The 19,359-nt window shown below is 44.7% G+C and overlaps 1 pseudogene; it reads right to left on the bottom strand.

The window, feature by feature from the left end:
* LOC148923185 (uncharacterized) overlaps positions 1-19,359 on the bottom strand; it is a 99,031-nt pseudogene that overhangs the window by 3,156 nt on the left and 76,516 nt on the right.

Genomic DNA, 19,359 nt, shown 5'->3' with positions numbered 1-19,359 from the left:
TTATTTTTGCCCAGCACAGTGAGTAGTCTTGACTCTTGCTCTTCAGTCAGCCCGCTGTTGATGATTACATGGAATGAGTCTTCCTCCCCTAGGTAGGCATACTTAAGGTTCGCTGGAAATTTTTCAACTCCACTTGCGGGGGTAGTGTTTCTGTAGGTAGAGGGTTCTTCTTTGAATCCTCCTCTTGTTCTTGTTCAGCATCTGATTTTTCCTCCATACTGGCCGGTACCACGGCCCCTACGGATCCTGCAAGTTCTGACTTCTGACAGAATTTCGTAATTACTTCTTCGATCTCTTCGTCAGTTAACCCCCCGGCTACTGATCAGATCACACCATGCAGCTGTTTCCACATCAACCTGGGCATACACATCCAAGGCTTGGAGCTTTTCTTGCAATAATTCGGTCTCAAGAAATTCTTGGACTAAGGGGTCAATTACATCAACATAATATAGATTTTCAGAATCTATTGGTTTTTTCATGGCTTTATTGATGTCAAAGACAAATTTCTCACCATTAAAGTCAATGCATATTGTCCCCTTGGCCATATGCACAATTGTTTTAGCCGTTCTTAAAAATGGTCTTCCTAACAATATCCCGCTAGACTCCCTAGCTTCTGGTTCACTCATTTTAATGACATAAAAATCAGCGGGATAAGTAAAGTTCTGTATCCTGACCAATACATTTTCTAACACGCCCTCAGGATTGATACATGACCTATCAGCCAATTGGATCAACACCCTAGTATTCGACAATTTTACCCCTTTTAACCGATTATAAATGGATAACGGCATAACATTGATAGATGCTCCTAGATCACACATTTCATGCTCGATTTTCACATCTCCAATTGTTATGGGTAGGGTAAACATACCTGGGTCGACTCTCTTGGGTGGTAGCTTCTCCTGTACAATGGCTGACGCTATTCCCTCCACCATGATCTTTCCATCCTCCTGGGCCTTCCCGGCTATGAACTCCTTTATAAACTTCCCCAGAGGGGTCAGTCTCACGGCTTGGAGGAATGGTATGGTGACATCCAGCTTCCCAAAGATCGACATGAAATCCACCGGGTTTTCTTTCTTCCTCTTCGTCACAAACCGATATGGAAACGATTTTTCTCCATTAGCCTCTCCAGACAGTCCTTGTGGAATTCCCTTTGGCTCCTCCTGGGCTTGAGGTTCCGATGTAGGCATCACTCCTCCCGGCTGCTCATTTCCAGGTTGTGTTTCTCCCTCTTTTCCTTCCACGGTAGGCACCTTGTTTAGAAAAAACGGATCCTCCATCTGAGGCAGAGGCCTCTTGAGCTCTTCCGCTGAGATGGTGTCGCTCAGCACCCTTTCTCTATTAGATTCCCCAACATGGTTCTTGAGCCGAGGTCTATCATAGGCTGTTCCGGACCGCAGTGTAATCTTGCTCACACTTGCCTTTTCCGGTACATGGACTGTAGATGGGAGTTTTCCCGAGTTCCCTTTCATTTCGCCCACCGAGTTAGCGAGCTGGGCCAACTGCCTGTTCATCATATCCATGTTTGCCCTATGCTCTTTTTGGGCACTTTGCATTCCTTGCATTGTTTCATTACTGGACTGCAAGTCATTTTTAATGCTTTGCTGCGAGGCAAGCATCTCCCCCATCATGTCCTACATAGACCTCCTCGGCCTGTTTGGCTGATGGAATTGGTTTGAGCTCTGGTGCTGATTATACTGAGGTGGTGGGTTTGATTGGTAGCCTGAGAAATTTTGTTGGTTTTGGTTCGGTGGGTACTGGTTATACTGGGCAGGAGGGTTATACTGGTCGTGGTTGTGCTGGTACTGACTTTGGTTTTGGTGGTGGGTGTTATGTTGAGGCCCTGGGTTAAATTGGTTCTGGTTTTGGTTCTGGTTTTGGTTTTGGTTGTTTCGCTGATGGGGTGGCACATAGGTAGGGTTCGGGTTCTGGGTTTGAGAGTTTTGGTTCTGAGGATGCTAGTTTCTTCCTACCCAGTTAGATTGGTAGTCAGGGTTTGCTGGGCCACGGTTGGGATATTGGTTCGGTTGGGGGTTGAGTTGATTTGGAGCCTGATTTTGGTTCTGATTCTGATTTCCATCTCCCCATTGGAAATTTTGGTGGTCCCTCCATGGTGCATCTCTTTGGTTCCCCGGAATCCAATTGCCGTTGGAATTGTAGTATCCTGCGGCATTTGCTTGCTCCACATCCAGCGAGTTGTCCGGCTGATCATATGGTAGTGCCGGGGCTTCTTGGCCTCCAGTTGGAGAAGGTGGTGGAGTGTTCTGCTTGATTGCAGTCAGCAACTCCTTCTTTAATTCCTCCATCTTCAAATCCATCCGTTCCTCCTGGTCAGTAGCCGAAACACTCGCTACCCTTTCTCTGCTGTACCCATATCTCGCGTTGTCGTACGTCTTCTTTGCATTCAAAAGCTTGCGTAACACCTTCTTGGCTTCACTTACTCTCAACTGGGTGAAATCGTCTCCAGATGATGAATTTGCCAGATCCTTGGTTTCCTTGTTCATCCCTTCATAGAAGGTGTGGTGCACTTATGTCTCCTTCATGTGATGGTTGGGGCATGACTCCAGAAGGCTCATGTACTTCTCCCAATACTCGCTCAGGGTTTCATCATATTCTTGCCTTATGCACGATATTTTCCTCTTCAATGCACTTGTCTTCGAAGACGGGAAAAACTCGGCTAGGAAAACTGAATTGAAATCAGCCCATGTATTGATAGAGTCGGCTGGCAGGCGCATGAACCAAGTGTTGGCTTCTCCCTTCAGGACAAAAGGTAGGGCCTTCGGTCTGTAATCGTCCTCGCTCGCTCCTGCTGGCCGCCTCTGTGCCTTAAAGATTTTGCAGAACTCATTTAAGAATTCGTATGGTCCCTCGTAGCTCTTCCCACAGTACGTCGGTAAGATTGCAATAACGTGGGGTTTCACATCACAGGCGGTCTGGCCTGGGGTGACCACTATGGCTTGTGGGCTGGCTTGTGGGGGATCCCCGTCGGCGTGTGCGGTAAGTGTTGCGAGCTCGGGATCATCCTCACCATGGTCAGCCATCCTCACTAGTGTTCTTACTGGCTGGGGTGGAAGCTCCGGGAGTTGGTACTCTAGCTCCTCTTTTTCTTCGTCGCTACTCGTGCCTAGGTCAGACAGTGCTGTCGACAGGCCAGAACGAGTGGTAATGAGTATTGTTCCTCGGGGAAGTATCCTTGGTCTCCACTGGCCAGGAGCCGAGCCACTTCTTATAAACTGAAAACAAAAAGAAAAGAAAAATTATAAACAGTATGTACACCAAAAAGATCACACACAATAACAAGTATGAACGCCATCCATCCCCAGCAACGGCGCCATTTTGAAAGTGCCTGGTTTCCTTTCCACTCTTTCGGGTGTTTTGTGGTTTATCGTATGTAATTTTGGAGTGTATCCAACTGATCAGGAAGAGATTCCCGACCCAGCTGAGTCGTTGGTACGATAACCGGGACCTGGCTTCAAACAAGTTTCCTCAACCCACTTCTACTGGCTAGTATAATGGAGGTAAGGGTCGAATCCCATGAGGATGGACCCGTTTTGATAACTGTGGTGACTTTCCTGGGTGTTTTGGTTAGCTACCACGCTTGGGTTGAGATTTTACCTAGACAGGAAATAAAGGTGGTACTCTACTGACTAGTAGGCGGGAAAATAACAGACATGTGGGAGTGTTCGTGAAAATAGGGGACAAGGTGTATCAGAGACATATGGAAAGTGTACAGTTACTAAAAGAGGAAAATTAGACTACAAGGTATATCTGTTGGCTGGGGCTCTCTGACAGGTCTGGATAGTACATCTGAAAAGTAGGGAACAAAAGCAAAAGTAACTTAAAAGTAAAAGTGGTCCAATAAAGTTGATTTTGACGTTTTCTTCCTCACCAAGTATTGACAAAATCCATATGAACACATACACCATAGCTAAAACTTCAGATTCATAAATTCCAACTCAAGATCCATCGATTAAAATGCTTAAACATAAATTAAATGGTAAAACTGTAACTTTACTTCTACTGACTGACATGCAAGGTGGTAATCACGGCGCAGAAAAGAAACTCATGCACGAAAACTTGACTAAACATAGCTACAACTTTTGAATCAACAACTCCCAATAAGAAAACACTTAGAAATTGAAAGCAATAACTAAATCTAACTTTCCTAGGCAGAATGAAGCAAACTCGAACCAAAGTGACATGCGAAATAGAAACTTCATAACATAAATGTTGGAAAATAACAAAGTACTTCAAAAGAGAAACAGCGATGAGTGTTTGCAAGTAACTAACGATGAAAACAAGTAAACTTTAAACTAAGAAAGCGATTAAGATTGTTTGTGCCACTCCGGGCGATGATACTACTACACTGCTACGATAACTGGCTGGAACGGCGGACTCATGATTTCTCCGGCAAACTCTTGTACGTCAAGTGACCATCGCTGTGGCGAAGAACGAGAGGTAGGATAATGCTGAAGGACTGATCTTCTAGAGAGAATTCTACTAAGTGTGTTGAGAACCGAGAACTTGGAACCAACTCTAAAGGGGCGTTGATCGAACTTTTCTCTCTCTCCAAGTGGCTTCTTTTATAGGGAGGCTTGCCCTTGCTTTTAGGGTAGACTTCTCCCGCGTTTTGACCTTTTTTCCCTTGTCAATGATCATCCCAGCTATCCTCCTTCTCCATCTCGAGCCTTTTCTCTGGCATGCATGCTGGTCAGTATCGCACCCTTCTGGCGCCCTTTTCACTTGCGTCACCTGAATCGTCTCCTACTGACTTGGATCCTTTAATCCTGCACACTTAAGCAACTGTTTTGCAGATAATACATGCATTTCACGACATACTGACCAGTAACCAAGGCTTAGAATACGACTTATCAGGTAGCTAACCGAAAACACCCAGGAAAGTCACCGCAGTTATCCAAACGTGTCCATCCTTGTGGGATTCGACCCTTACCTCCACTATACTAATCAGTAGAAGTGGGTTGAGGAAACTTGTTTTAAGCCAGGTCCCGGTTGTCGTACCAACGACTCAGCTGGGTCGGGAATCTCTTCCTGATCAGTTGTATACACTCCAAATTACATACGTAAAACTAGGGAAAGAACCTGGAACCTTTCAGTGCACTCCCTATTATCACCTAGTCAGACAAGGAAGTGTTCTCGATGAATTCCCGGGTCAGGTAAATTGGTTTACATTTTTAAAATATACACTGAACCAGGGGATCTCGGGAATACTCAGGAGGAATGTGTAAATAGTTTAATTGCGTTGTGAAAATAAGTTAAAATCCAAAAAAAAAAAAAAGAGAAAATCTAAATCTTCCAAAAATATTTTCGAAGCACCAGGAGTCTGGCGTTTTCATTTTTTTTTATATGTGTAAAGTCGTGGTCAAGGAAATTAGCTAGGGGAAGGAAGTCTAGAGAAAGAATTTTAAGGGAGGGATGGAGAAAATTTGAATTTGAAATTGTCCGATATTTGTGGGAGGTGTACGGTTTCTTACATCACGCCTGCAACCGCACCATCCTTTCACCAAAAAGGCTAACTGCCATTTTCTCTCTCCAATAATCTCAAACGTCAAACACCGATTCTCTCCCTTCTCTCTACTATGTTTCTCTCTCAAGAATTGCAAACCCTAGCCCGATTTCCACCAGGTTACCTTTTGATTTCAGATTACAGTAATGGATCCAACTCATACCATAAGGAGTTCACGACCGGAGGCGTCATCCACGGGATCTGAAACCGTCCAGAACCCATACGACGTTGTTCTTCTGGCGGAGTTGACGCAAAGATTGGGAAGCGTCGAGAAAGCGAAAGAGGACTACGCCTTATTCTCGGCTAGCATGATGACATCTGCGGCTGCCGCACCACTGCCGACGATCCATGTTGATTCGACGGGTCAAACCGCAGTTCCCCACGACGAAAGGCCTCAAGCTTCGACCAAAGTACCGGACTCTAGTTTTCAACAGGTGAAAACCGCTCCAAGCACAAGCCCACCGGAAGCGGACAAGGAGGAGGCGACGGGTAAATTGGCGGCAGACGGTAGGCTGAATGATGGTTATGAGAATGTGGAGTCTGAGGGACACGAAAGCGAAAACCCTAATTCTGAGGGTGAGAAAGAGGGGGAAACCCCTGTTCTAGAAGAGTTTGCTAAGGGGGAAACCCCTTTCTCAGAGGAAGTTGTTGAGGGGGAAACCCATGTTCTGGAAAAATTTGCTGAGGGGGAAACCCCAATCGAGACCGGGGATGAGACCCCGAAGAATTTTAGGGGGACAACCCCTGAGCCAATGGAGGAAGGGGCAACCCCGAGTGATGTTTGGGGGGAAACCCCTGTCTATATTGAGGGGGGGACCCCAATGGTGGACGATATGGGGGAAATCCCGAAGGAGCCTTTGGGGGAGACGAACCCCGACATGACTGGAGTACTAGAGCCCGTCGAAGAAGGGCAACATCTGATTGTGGGCCTGATGGATGACCAGGATGTAGACAAACCTAAGATCGATGAAAGAACAGAGAGGCGAAGGACCAGGAGTAGTCTAATAGACGAGGTGGATGATTTGGTCTATTTTGAAAAAGAGGAGTTCCCTGCCCGAGGGACAGCAGGTGATAAGGCGGAGGACAGCCGCCTGGCCAAGGAAAGGATGAGGAAAGGAAAGCAGACAGCTGCGACCCAGTCGAAGCGATCAAGGAAAACTCCCTTCGTCAAGGAGGTTGAGGAGCCACTTTCCTCACTGACCGAAGTTCCCTTCACCGAGGAATGAGCCGAGCCTACTCCTGGGTCCGATTCCGAACCCGGAGAATCTGATGAGGAGTTTAACTATGAGCGCCCAGAGATTTGGCTAACTAGGGAATTGCTGGAGTCAATGAGACGCTTTGATGATTAGAAAAGGGCCACAACATACAAGGAGAGATGCAGCGCATGAGAAGATGGTAAAATCAGGCAAGCAGTACAGCTCCGAGGAGCTTAAGATAATTGACAGCGATGAGGAGTTCCGCGCGTGTATCTACGCGATCGGATTTTAGTGGTTGTTGAAGCACAGCACGGCAGAGGTGCCGGTGGATTTAGCTCGAGAGTTTTTGTCAATGTTCCGACTCAGGAATACTTCTGACCTCGACGCGGACTCCATCACTTTTTGGCTTTTCAACAAAGAACATGAGATGAGCATCAGGGAGTGGTCCTTAAGGATGGGGTTGTTTTCCAGGGCTGATGACGACGAAGGCATCTGGAATGAGAGAATGGTCGGCGTACCAAAGAACACATCAGGGTTTAAGGTACAGGCAACATGGGAGAAGGTCACCCACTCTAATGCGGGGGCGTTCAAATCCACATTGAAGACCGCATCCTCCGATTCGCCCAGACATTTATTAGCTACAATCTGATGGGTACGACGAACTCAGCTTTGACAACCACTGACCTCTACTTCACCTGGTGTATGGCGAAAGGTGTGAAGGTACATCTCGGCTACTGGTTGGCCCAGGCCTGCCATCAAATGACAAGCAATCCCGCGCGATATATGTACACATGCCATCTCCACGGCGCTTATCTCCAACGGAACATCATAATTAAGATAGCCAAGACCGCTCCTCTAGTCGTGATGTGTGAGCCCCCAGAGACCTTCAGCGTTGAATATTTCTTCAACAAAGGGCTGCTCCAGGCACACGGCAAGGAAACCTTCTTCTACGAGGTGGGAGATAAGGTGAAGACGGAGTCGGAGGCTATGGATGTTGTGCCCAGTGAGGAGGTTGAGGAATTGAAGAAGGAAATGCATACGAAGAGGAAGGAGTTGATGAAGGAACTTGGTGGAATGCGGAAAGAATTAGGCGGGGCCCGAGAGGAGATAAAGGCGCTGCGGGGAGCATTGAAGACTTGGCGATGAAGTCGTCCAAGCAGAATGAGCGGATAGCAGAGGTCGTGGAGCTGATGATGAAAATGTCAAAGTGGGTGGAGAAGACACTCTACGTCAAAGTCCCTACCGATGAAGAAACCAGTGTCCAAGCAGCAAGAAAAGGAGGAAGAGGAGCCGGAGCTGCCGACGAAGAAGAAGGTGAAGATGACTCGGCCCGGAATCCCACCCCAGTCTGGCTCTCGAGGGGGCCAGACCCAGAAATGAATTTCCCCCCATGACCAAGTAACTTTTATTTTCAGTATTAGTTTAATTTTTGTTTTTTTTCTAATGTCTTTGTTATTGTCTGTGTTTCTGTTGAAAATTGCTTTATGTGTCTACCTTCTCCCACTTAGCCCAATGCTTGGTCTAAGTGTGAGAAGTTTGTGTTTTATGTTTTAATGATTGTCTTCTCCCACTTAGTCCGATGCTCGGTCTAAGTGTGAGAAGTTTATTAGCATATATTGTTTGTTGTATGTTGGATTGTCTGCCCTGTTTCCCCCCTTCACGACGATGGCTTGGGGACAAGCTTGAGTGAAGTGGGAGGGGGAGGCGAGTCAATGCTTGTATGTGTTTAGAATGTTAAGAGTCGTTAAGTCTAGGTTTTGTTTGTGTCGCATGAGCTGGTGAATATAATACGGCATGATCTCCTTAGTGAGAGCAATTGAAGACAAGATGTATTTCAACTTAGAAGCCTTTTCCTTTAATAAGCTGAGGTCAATCTGGATGAAGTAAGAACAATAGAAGATGCCTTAGCTGACTTAGTTGTGAAACCCCACTATAAGATCGAGTTATAAGCCTAAAACAATTTTGAGCTAACACATGTGAAATGGAGCCGCCACTGAATGCTTAGGGAGAAGAGTCCTGAAGGAGAAAATAGGGGAAAATTGGGTTATGAAGGTATAAACTGGACGAAGTCCAGAGAAAAAATAAATAAATAAATAAAAAATTTTAAAAAATGGAGGTATAAGCTGGACGAAGTCCAGGGGAAATATGTCTAAGGGCAAGGAGCAATAGTAACCTGACCCAGGAACAAAAGGGGGAACGAAGTGTAGAAAGGAGAAAACTCTCATAACCCGACGCTTCAGTGGTATGGCAATAACTTACGAGAGATTTGGTCCTAACATCCCTGCGAGGAATGAGTGATCGAGTGAATCCAACAATTGGGAAAGTAATAGGCTATCTTGATGAACTGACATATTGATTAGGTGGAAGAAGGGAAGGGGCCAATTTGGAGAAATGCAGCCTGTTGGATTGACCTTAATCTTGTGGGGACGGTTGCCTAAAAGTTGAAGCTAGTTCATGCATATGTGTTTATGTGTTTTTCTATAAGTGTTTTGTCATTTTGTGTGTAAGTTTGTGTCTAGGTCTAGGAGTTTGTGTTAAGTTAGAGTCTAGAGAGTCGGTCAGGGGATAACCATGCGTTGAAATTCGCCTTATTTCTTTTTCTTGTCTTTATACTTGAGGACAAGTATGGTTTAAGTGTGAGCAGTTTGATAAGGCTAATTTCATGCATCGGTTATATGATGAAAATCACCATTTACTGGGTCTAACACATTGTTTAAGCCAGGTGTGTGATGGAAATTCGCCAGGTCCTGGAAGAATTGAAAGAAGTTTACTAGCGAATGGAGGAGGCGAAAAGTGAGCAGAATCGAGGAAGGGGCATTGGAAGCCAGAATGTCCTAAAAGGGGCAAGGCTACAGGTATGCACCAAGCTCTAGTGGTTGAGTCATGTTTGGCTTCGACATCTACTCATACTTGGGTTATTGACACTGGAGCTACTGATCACATTTGTTTTGATCATGATTTAATGTAGGTGACAAGGCGGCTATGTGATAGTGAGATCGAGGTCCAGCTGGGCGACGCTACTAAAGTGGCGGCCGTGGCAGTGGGAGATGTTTATTTGCGTTTTAGTTGTGATAGATTTTTGATTTTGAAGAATGTTTTGTTGATAGCTTCTTTTAGAAGAAATGTAATTTCAGTTTCTAAATTGGTTTATGATGGATATTCGATTTCTCTTAATGACAATTTCATTGTTAAGAAAGATGGATCTTATATCTGTCGTGGTATCATGGAAAACAATCTGTACACAATCACATCTTCATCACCTTATTGATGACTTCTCGAAAATTTGATGTGCTACAAGTCTGAATCTTTTGATAAGTTCAAAGAGTTTAAGGCTTATGTGGAGACGTATCATGAAAAGAGTATCAAAAGCATGCGATCTAATCGCGGAGGCGAGTACCTCAGTGTAGAGTTTTTGGACTACTTGTCAGTGGCGGGAATTGAATCAGTTGACTGCGTCGGGCACGCCTCAGCAGAATGGCGTGGCTGAAAGTAGGAATAGGACCTTGTTAAACATGGTACGGGTTTAGGGTTTAGGGTTTAGCACATCAAAATCCTAAACTTACCGTCAAAATCCATACCTACTACTCCTTATGAGTTGTGGACTGGAATAAGCCTAATCTAGTATTGGAAAAGGATCGAACTAAGCTGGGATCAAGGACGTGTTAGAGTTTGTATACTAGAAATCACCTTTCGAGTGATTGAATACAGTTAAAACTCTTATTCTATTTTTCAAAGGAATAAACAGATTATTTTTGTCATAATGTTGTTATGTTTTACATTTAATGGATGTTTATTACATGTTTAAATGTATAAGTAACTTAACAAAGTCTAAGTATTTGTTTTAGTAGACCGGTTGTGGGCATCGTTCACTTTAAGGTAACACGGTCAGTTCTAAACAAAGAAAAAAAGAAGAATTTCACAACCTAGATAGGCTTAGACTACCTATCGTGAAAGGTTGCAATGTCAGTCTGATTATTTCTAAGCCTTACTGAAATAAGATGACATTGGCGTGGTATAGCACTGAATGGATCTAACAGTGAGACAGTCTTTATGCTATCTACTGAAAGACGAGATCTTGTAAATTGTTATTTCTTAATCAATGTACGTTAGCATTGAGCATACAGTATTGATTATGCACTACTTTGACTTACCAAATGGTGCGGGTTTTTCGCAACCCAATAAGCCTGGTATATTGGGTAGTGGTGATTAATATCTAGCGGTGCTAGGATTGCTATTATGTTGAATCATGCGCGAGGTGAGTCTCGTTTGATAACATCCTCAAGAGAAGCTTGAAATAAGGTTTTATTATTCGGAACCTTGCTAGTTGGAGTTTAATTACTCTATGAATAATAATAAATAAGATTTTCTTGCTGAGTCCTCTCTTGGAATAAATAGGATATTAATTAATTAAGTCCATAACAGACAATAATTAATTAACGGATGTTTCAATCTTAAGCGCGGGAAATAAATATCAAGTAATGGAAACCCGAAGTACTTATAATTTTGGATTTGGATGGGGAGTGCAATATTACTTCTATAGTGGTTGCTCGTAATATTCCAATTTTAAGCTTATATTAAATTGGGTTTAATTTAATTAGTAAAAAGCTAATTGGAGGAGCCCATATCCAAAGTCTTCCATAGATCCCTGTCTGAGCCCAATATGTGACTTATTATAAATAGGAGAATAAAGGAGACAGAAAATACACTTACTTTCTTCCAAAATTTTCGTCCCCCTCTCTGCATAGAAGAGGGACGATTTTTCTTCTCCTCCGTGGGAAAGAATTTCTGTCTTCTTTATTTAAGTCCTAGTACACTGGTGAGATCCCACCCTGATATCAGTTTACGTCCGGGAACCAGACAGAAGATCCGTGGTTTTGTACTAAAGATCTTCACGTGGAGAAGGCGCTAGCTATCTTCGATTCTTTGGAGAATTTTCAAGGTATAATGGCTAAACCGTAGAAAAACATGTTTTAGGTTTCAATTAATTTAAAGCATGTTTTATTTGAGTTATGAGAATAATACATATGATAATTACGCGAATAGATTTTGTCTAAATAATCCGCTAAATAGATCAGAATTATTATGTAATTGATTTATGTGAGCGCTTCCGCTGCCAAGCCCCTTCAGGACGGATGTTTGTGTGTTCATAGGGTACCCTAGAGGATCGAAAGCTTATAAATTCTTAGTCTTCGAGATAAGAAAGTCATTGTGAGTACTCATGTGACATTCTTATAGGAAGACTATGTAATGAATCATAAACCCAGCAGTGCAGTGGCTCTTGACGAGCTAACTTCTGTCACAAGTTCCATTAACCAAGAACAAGTACCTAGTGTACAAACAATTCCCGTAGTTACAACTTCTGCACCAAGTGTTATAGTGTCGCGTCGCAGTGGGAGGGTCTCTCACGAGCCCGATAGATACATTGGTCTGGGGGAATCTATGGATCACTCCTCGGACGACAATGTGTTGGATCCCTGGAATTTGCAGAGGCGCCGGAGGATGCCGATCATAGCAGGGTATACCCAAAAGGAGGGTGTCGATTACGATGAGACCTTCTCCCCAGTGGCCATTCTCAAATTAATCCGGATACGTTTGTCTATAGCAGCCTACATGGATTGGGATGTATGGAAGATGGACGTCAAGACTGCGTTTCTAAACGAGAGTCTTGAGGAGACCATCTACATGGAACAACCCGATGGCTATGCAGTAAAGGGCAAGGAGCACATGGTTTGGAAGCTTAAGAAGTCCATTATGGCCTTAAGCAAGTGAAAGGTACGGTTTATGTTCGTAGTGTGTTCAGAAGGAAATAACAGGTTCCCTAGGTCCAACAAATCCACTAGATCACGCGGTCTAGGAACTCGTTGGTCGCAGGAAATCCTGGTCGTCGGACACACAGAGCACTTCTTTCAAAAACCCTCAACCACTTTACTAAACCTTGTATAGGGAAGTAGGGATCGATCCCACAGAGAAGGATGCGTAATACTCATGTTCAAGGATTTGAATGTGTTTTTGGTGTTCGCTGCTGCCACGCATTTTTTGGGTTGAGGAAAACAAATTAAACTTGACTTGAGAATCTTAAAACTCCTAAGCTAATAGCTAGACCTAGGCGAAATAATAAGAAAACGTTGCAAGAAAATTAACTGTTCGATCACTAGACCTAAAAGAATTACTCTACTTACCTAGACCTAGGAAATAAACTAACTGTGGGGACCATGACTGAAAAAGCAGAGTACGGAAGAAAAGCTGGCAGAATAAGTAACTCTAGTACTAACTAACAACGACATCATCTTCTACAACCAAATTGCGTAAAAACTCATAAGAAAATCAACATGAACGAAATCAAACAGAGCAAACTAGATCTAAGTCAAATTTATGCATAATCAACGAAGAACTGAACAGATCTGCAGACGCTAGACGAAGCAAAACAGAAAACAAGAAGAAAACTCAAATCCATCTAACAACTTCCTTTCCTCACTTCGGATCCAACCTCAGACGCTAAATCCACTCCGGATCCAAGCGTCCGACACAAACTCCAACTAACAGAAATACTTCATCACTTCTGAATCGAACAACAACCTCCAATCGGTCAATAAACCACAGATCTATCACCGAATTCCCATATCAAACACCACAACATCAAAATAAAACAGAGATCGACATAATACTTGTAAAAATAAACTTCCAGCAGCGAGATCTACGGAAATCAACTCAAAATATCATAGCTAAAACGATTCAACAAAGCAAAAAGTTAACGAGTATCATCAACAGCCAAGTCGACTCCCAAAAGTGAAGTTCGACAGCAAAAAGAGTAAAACAACTGAAATTAAGAGAGGTTGTATCTTCGTCCACACTCGGACGGTGTTGCAACTGCGAAACTTCTAAAGAAAAGTAACCCTTCGTACCCGACTACCCCAGATCTCCCATTCCCAAGTGTGTGTAATGTGTGTGAGCTAAGAAGAGAGTGAAAAAGTGATGTGATCTGCGTTGCATGCTCTTCTATATATAGGCGTTGGAGTGGGGCCAGCGAGGTATAGATAGACTTTGATGCCCTCAGATATTGCCTTCCTCTGTCACGCCTTCTTTTCTTTTAAATCCTGCTCACTTTACTTCATTCCTTCGCTAGACCATTTCCTTCAGCGTTTCCTCGATCTAGCGATTTTTCTTCACACACCTGGCTAAGGAAACGTGTTAGACCCAGGAAATTATAACGCTTTTCACCACATAACCGATGCATGAAATTAGCCTTATCAAACTGCTCACACTTAAACCATACATGTCCTCAAGAATAAAGACAAGAAGAAGAAACAGAATAAGGCGAATTTCAAGCAAGGTTATCTCCTGACCGACTCCTAGACCTAGACACAAAGAAAAACTTAAAAAGTCTAATAAAAACATACAAACACATAAACACATATACACGAGCTAGCTTCAACTTTTAGGCATCCGTCCCCACAAGATTAAGGTCAATTCAATAAGTTGCACTCCTCCAAATAGGCCCTTTCCCTTCCTTTACCTAGCCAATCTGTCAGCTTGTTAAGATAGCCTTCTACTTTCCCGATTGTTGGATTCACTCGATCACTCATTCCTCACCAGGGATGTTAGGATCGATTCTCTCTTAAGTTAATGCTACACCACTGAAGCGTCGGGTTATGATAGTTCCTCCTTTCCTGGGTTAGGCTATTATCTTTCCTGCCTTCTAGACAACTTCCCTCTGGACTTCGTCCAGCTTATTCCTCCTTTTTTTATATTTTATTTTTTTTCCCTTTTTTTTTTTCCCATTTTTTTCCCCTGTACTTCATCCAGCTTATTCCTCCGTTGCTTCTCTCTTCTGGACTTCATCCAGCTTATAACGCCTTACCCTGGACTTCGTCCAGCTTGCACCTTCATAACCCAATTCCCATTTATTTCTCCTTCACAGCTCTTCTCCCTAAGCATTCAGTGGTGGCCCTTAATCATGTGTTAGCTTGAAGTTAATTAAGGCTTATAACTCACTATTATAGTAGGGCTTCACAACTAAGTAAGTAGAGGCATCCTCCATCGTTCTCGCTGCACTCAGATTAACTAGGCTTATTTAAGGAAAAAGCTTCTAAGTTGAAATGCCTCCTATCTTCAATTACTTTCACTAAGGGAATCATGCCGTATTATATTCACTGGCTCATGCGACAAAACTTAGACTTACAGACTCTTGATATGCAGACAAAGTAATGCATTGACTCCTCTCCCCCTCCCACTTCACTCAAGCTTGTCCCCAAGCCATCGTCGTGAAGGGGGGAACAGAGAGATCGTTGCAAATTAACAAAACAGGTTACAAAAACAGAAACTTCTCACACTTAGACCAAGCATTGGGCTAAGTGGGAGAAAAACACAATAAAGCAGAAAACACAAGAAAAGCACAACAAAACAGAAAATATAAACTTCTCACACTTAGACCACGCAGTGGGCTAAGTGGGAGAAGACACAACAATTATAAAACACACGTAGATAACAGGAATAATAAAAAAAAACTAAAGGAATGAAAAATAAAAGTAACTTGGTCAAGAGATGTTGGTTCACTTCTGGGGCTGGCTCCCTCGAGAGCCAGACTGGGGTGGGATTCCGGGTCGGGTCATTCTTACTATCTTCTTTGCTGGCTGCTCCAGCTCTTCTTCCTCACTATAGACTTCGGTTTAGATGGGGCTGGAACTTGTTTGGGAACGGCCGGGGGAATCAACTGCTTGAGCGATTGCTGCGATTGCCTGACGGAGGGACTGCTCTGAGTGGGCTGCTTAACTTCACTACTGGACCCAGGAGTTGTCCTCGACTGGGTCAAGGGGAGCGTCTGCTGCATCCACTTTAACATCTTCATTGAAAGCTCCACCGCTTCCGTCATTCGCTCATTTTGTTTGGCGCACTTCACCGCCAAATCAGCAATGTTGCCCCTTAGGGTCTTCACTTCCTCCCGATTCCCCAACAATTCCTTCCTTATCCCACCAAGCTCCTTAATCATTTCTCTCCTCATCGACTGCATTTCCTTCTTCACGTCCTGGACTTCCTTGCGTAGCTCTTCAATCTCTTCACTTGGCATGGCTTCCTCGACTTCCTCCGGCTCTGCTTTCACCTTATCTCCCAACGAATAGAACAGAGTCTTGGTGCCGTGAGTCTGCAGTAACCCCTTGTTGAAAAAATAATCAACACTGAACACTTCTGGGGGTTCGCACATGACTACCAACGGAGCGGCCTTGGCAATTTTCATTTCTATGTTCCTCTGCAGGTAAGCGCCGATGAGGTGGCAAGTGTACATATGACGCGCAGGGTTGCTCGTCATTTGGTGGCACGCCTGCGCCAGCCAATATCCTAGGTGCACCTTTACACCTTTCGCCATGCACCATGTGAAGTAGAGGTCGGTAGTGGTGAGAGCTGAATTCGCGGTACCCATCAAGTTATAACTGACAAACGTTTGAGCAAAGTGGAGAATCCGGTCTTCAATGTGGGAGCCTTGGAGTAGCTGGACTTAAACGTCCCCGACTTGGGGTGCGTGATCAGTTCCCATGCCGTCTGCACCTTGAAACCAGGTGTGTTCTTCGGCACTCCAACCATCCTATCATTCCACGCCCCCTCTTCATCCTCGGCTTGGGTAAACAACCCCATCCGCAGAGACCACTCCCGAATGCTCATCTCATACTCTTCATTAAAAAGCCTGAAAGTAATAGAATCCGCGTCGAGATCTGTGGTATTCTTCAAACGACAGGTGGAGAAAAACTCCCTTGCTAGATCTACTGGCACCCTCTCCTGACTGTGCTGTAACAGCCACTCAAATCCTATCGATTGGATACAGGCGCGGAATTCCTTATCACATGCAATCATTTTAAGCTCCCTCGAGCTGTACTGCTTCCCTGACTTGGCCATCTTCCCGGCGCAACATCTCTCCTTGTACACTGCGATCCTCTTTTGGTCGTCGAACTGCCTCATCTCCTCTAACAACTCCTTAGTCAGCCAGACTCCTGGAATCGGTTCTTCTTCAGCTTCCTCAGAGTCATAGATGGGTTCAGGGATGGGCTTGTCTTGTTCCCCGACAGAGGGTTCCTCGGTTATAGGGGAAAGGGTCTCCTCGACCTCCTGGACGGAGGGAGCTTTCCTAGACCGGGTAGATGAGGTCGCAGTCGTCTTTCCTTTCCTCGCCCTTTCCTTGGTCAAGCGGCGCTCCTCTGCCTCTGCTACGTCAGGAACTAAGTCATCGACTTCATCGAGGAGGCTCCTCCTGGTCGCCTACCAGGTCCACAATCAATTTCAGCCCTCCCTCGGGCTCCGATGTTCCAGTCGTGAGTAGATCTGTTTCTTCCAATAGCATTTCTGGGGTTTCCCCCTCACCAACCAACATCGGGGTTGCCCCCTCAATATAAATGGGGTTCTCCCCCCTAACATCTCCTGGGGTTGCCCCCTCTTCCACGAACTCAGGGGTCGCAACCCTGAAATCAACTGGGGTCTCATCCCCAGTTTCCATAGGGGTTTCCCCCTCAGCAAATCTCTCTAAAATAGGGGTTTCCCCCTCAGCCACACTATCCTCAATAGGGGTTACCCCCTCCACAATTTCATCTAACACAGGGGTTTCCCCCTCACGAACTTCATCAGAAACAGGGGTTTCCCCCTCACAAACTTCCCTACCTTCAAGATTAGGGTTCTCAGGTTCTTGCTTTTCTATCTCCACCATGGTCTTGTCATTCGTCGGTTCGTCACCCTCCGGCCGTTTCTGTGCTGCCTCCCCTTCCTCCGCCTTTTGTGAAGCGGTTTCTGCATGTTGAGATGTAGAATCTTGCGGTCCTTGTTCATGAAGGTTCGCCGGTTGTGCAGCCGAGTCTGCCGGAATCGTCAGTGGTGGTACGACCGGCGCAGACGGCATCAGGCTAGCGGCGAATAGGGCATACACCTCCTTTGCTTTCTCGACGCTCCCCACTTTCTGTGTCAATTCTGCCAGCAGGGTTGGGTCGTACACAGTGCTTTGGGTAGAATCCATCGGTGCAGATCTGAAAAATGAGAGAAAAAACTGGTCGAATTTGGTTAGGGTTTAGTTTCTAGAGATAGAGCGAAGGTAGAGAGAAGGGAGAGTAAATCAGATTTCGTCAATTTTGGGATTATTGGAGAGAGAAGGACGACGGTTGCTTTTCTGATGAAAAGATGGTGCGGTTGCAGGCATGATGTAAGCAACCGTACAACTTCCATAAATATCGGCCAGATTTTGAATTTCAAAATATCTTTTTCCCTCCTTGACTCCTTCCTTCAGGCTTCCCTTGACTTCTCCCCTCAGGTTCTTCTCTAGCTGATTCCTTCGACCATGTCCTACATAACAAAAAAAATGAAGGTTCCAGACTCCTAGGTCAAGGTTAGAGTATAAAAATATCGGTTCCCTCCGGAGTCTGGTGCTTCAAAAATATTTTTGGATTTTCTAAGTTTGAAAAGCAATTAAACTATTTACACACTTTTTGTATTCCCGAGATTCCCTGGTTCAGTTTGTATTTTTCAAAATTGTTAACTTACTCCTTGACCCAGGAACTCATCGGGAATATCCCCCGTCCGTTTAGGCGATAGTAGGGAGTGCATGTAGTGGAATTTCGTCCACAACACACAACTCAGAATTATCCCTATAGACTTTCACTCTATGACCATTGACAAGGAAAGGAACAGAGTTCGGAGCACTTCCCTGGATCTCCACTGCTCCATTTTCTCGGATGCCGATGATGGTATATGGGCCGATCCATTTAGACTTCAGTTTTCCTGGCATTAGCTTGAGTCGAGACTGAAAAAGGAGCACCTTCTGTCCCACATGAAGTTCCTTGACCCGGAGATTCTTATCGTGCCATAACTTCGTTCTTTCTTTGTACCACATGGCAGACTCAAATGACTTCAGCCGAAGTTCCTCCAATTCTTGCAATTGTAACTTCCTTTCTTCTTCGCAAGCTATCGGCTTCATGTTCATTTATTTCACTGCCCAGTACACCTTGTGCTCAATACCAACAGGTAAGTGACACATCTTGCCAAACACAAGTCTGTAAGGCGACATTCCAATAGGCGTTTTAAAAGCAGTTTTGTAAGCCCACAATGCGTCCCTGAGTCTCTTGCTCCAGTCCTTCCTTGACGGATTAACTGTTTTCTCCAATATCGCCTTGATCACGCGATTAGAAATCTCTGCCTGGCCATTAGACTGGGGATGGTAAGGAGTCGACACTCTATGGTGAACACCATATTTCTTCATCAAAGCCTTGATGGTGCGATTACAGAAATGAGTCCCTTGATCCGAGACGATGGCCCAAGGAACTCCATATCTGTTGAAAATATTGGCCTTCAAAAATTTTGCCACCTCCTTCGATTCACATGTTATGGTGGCCTTAGCTTCTATCCACTTAGACACATAGTCCACTGCAACCAATATATATCTATTCCCACAACACGATGGGAACGGTCCCATAAAGTCCATTCCCCACATATCAAAAATTTCGCACACGATCACCGGGACCTGAGGCATCTCGTCTCTTCTTGAAATCCCCCCCGTCTGCTGGCACCTCTCGCAACATTGGCAGAAATCAAAAGCATCCCTATTTAGCGTCGGCCAATAAAATCCGCTGTCCAAGACCTTCCTCGCTGTCTTCCTTGGTCCAAAGTGGCCTC

The sequence above is a fragment of the Salvia hispanica genome, chromosome 6 (genome assembly GCF_029641045.1).
Source record: "Salvia hispanica isolate PSC_SH4W2 chromosome 6, Shi_PSC_v1, whole genome shotgun sequence".
In the NCBI taxonomy this organism is placed as follows: Eukaryota; Viridiplantae; Streptophyta; class Magnoliopsida; order Lamiales; family Lamiaceae; genus Salvia; species Salvia hispanica.
This window is presented reverse-complemented; position numbering and strand designations above follow the sequence as displayed.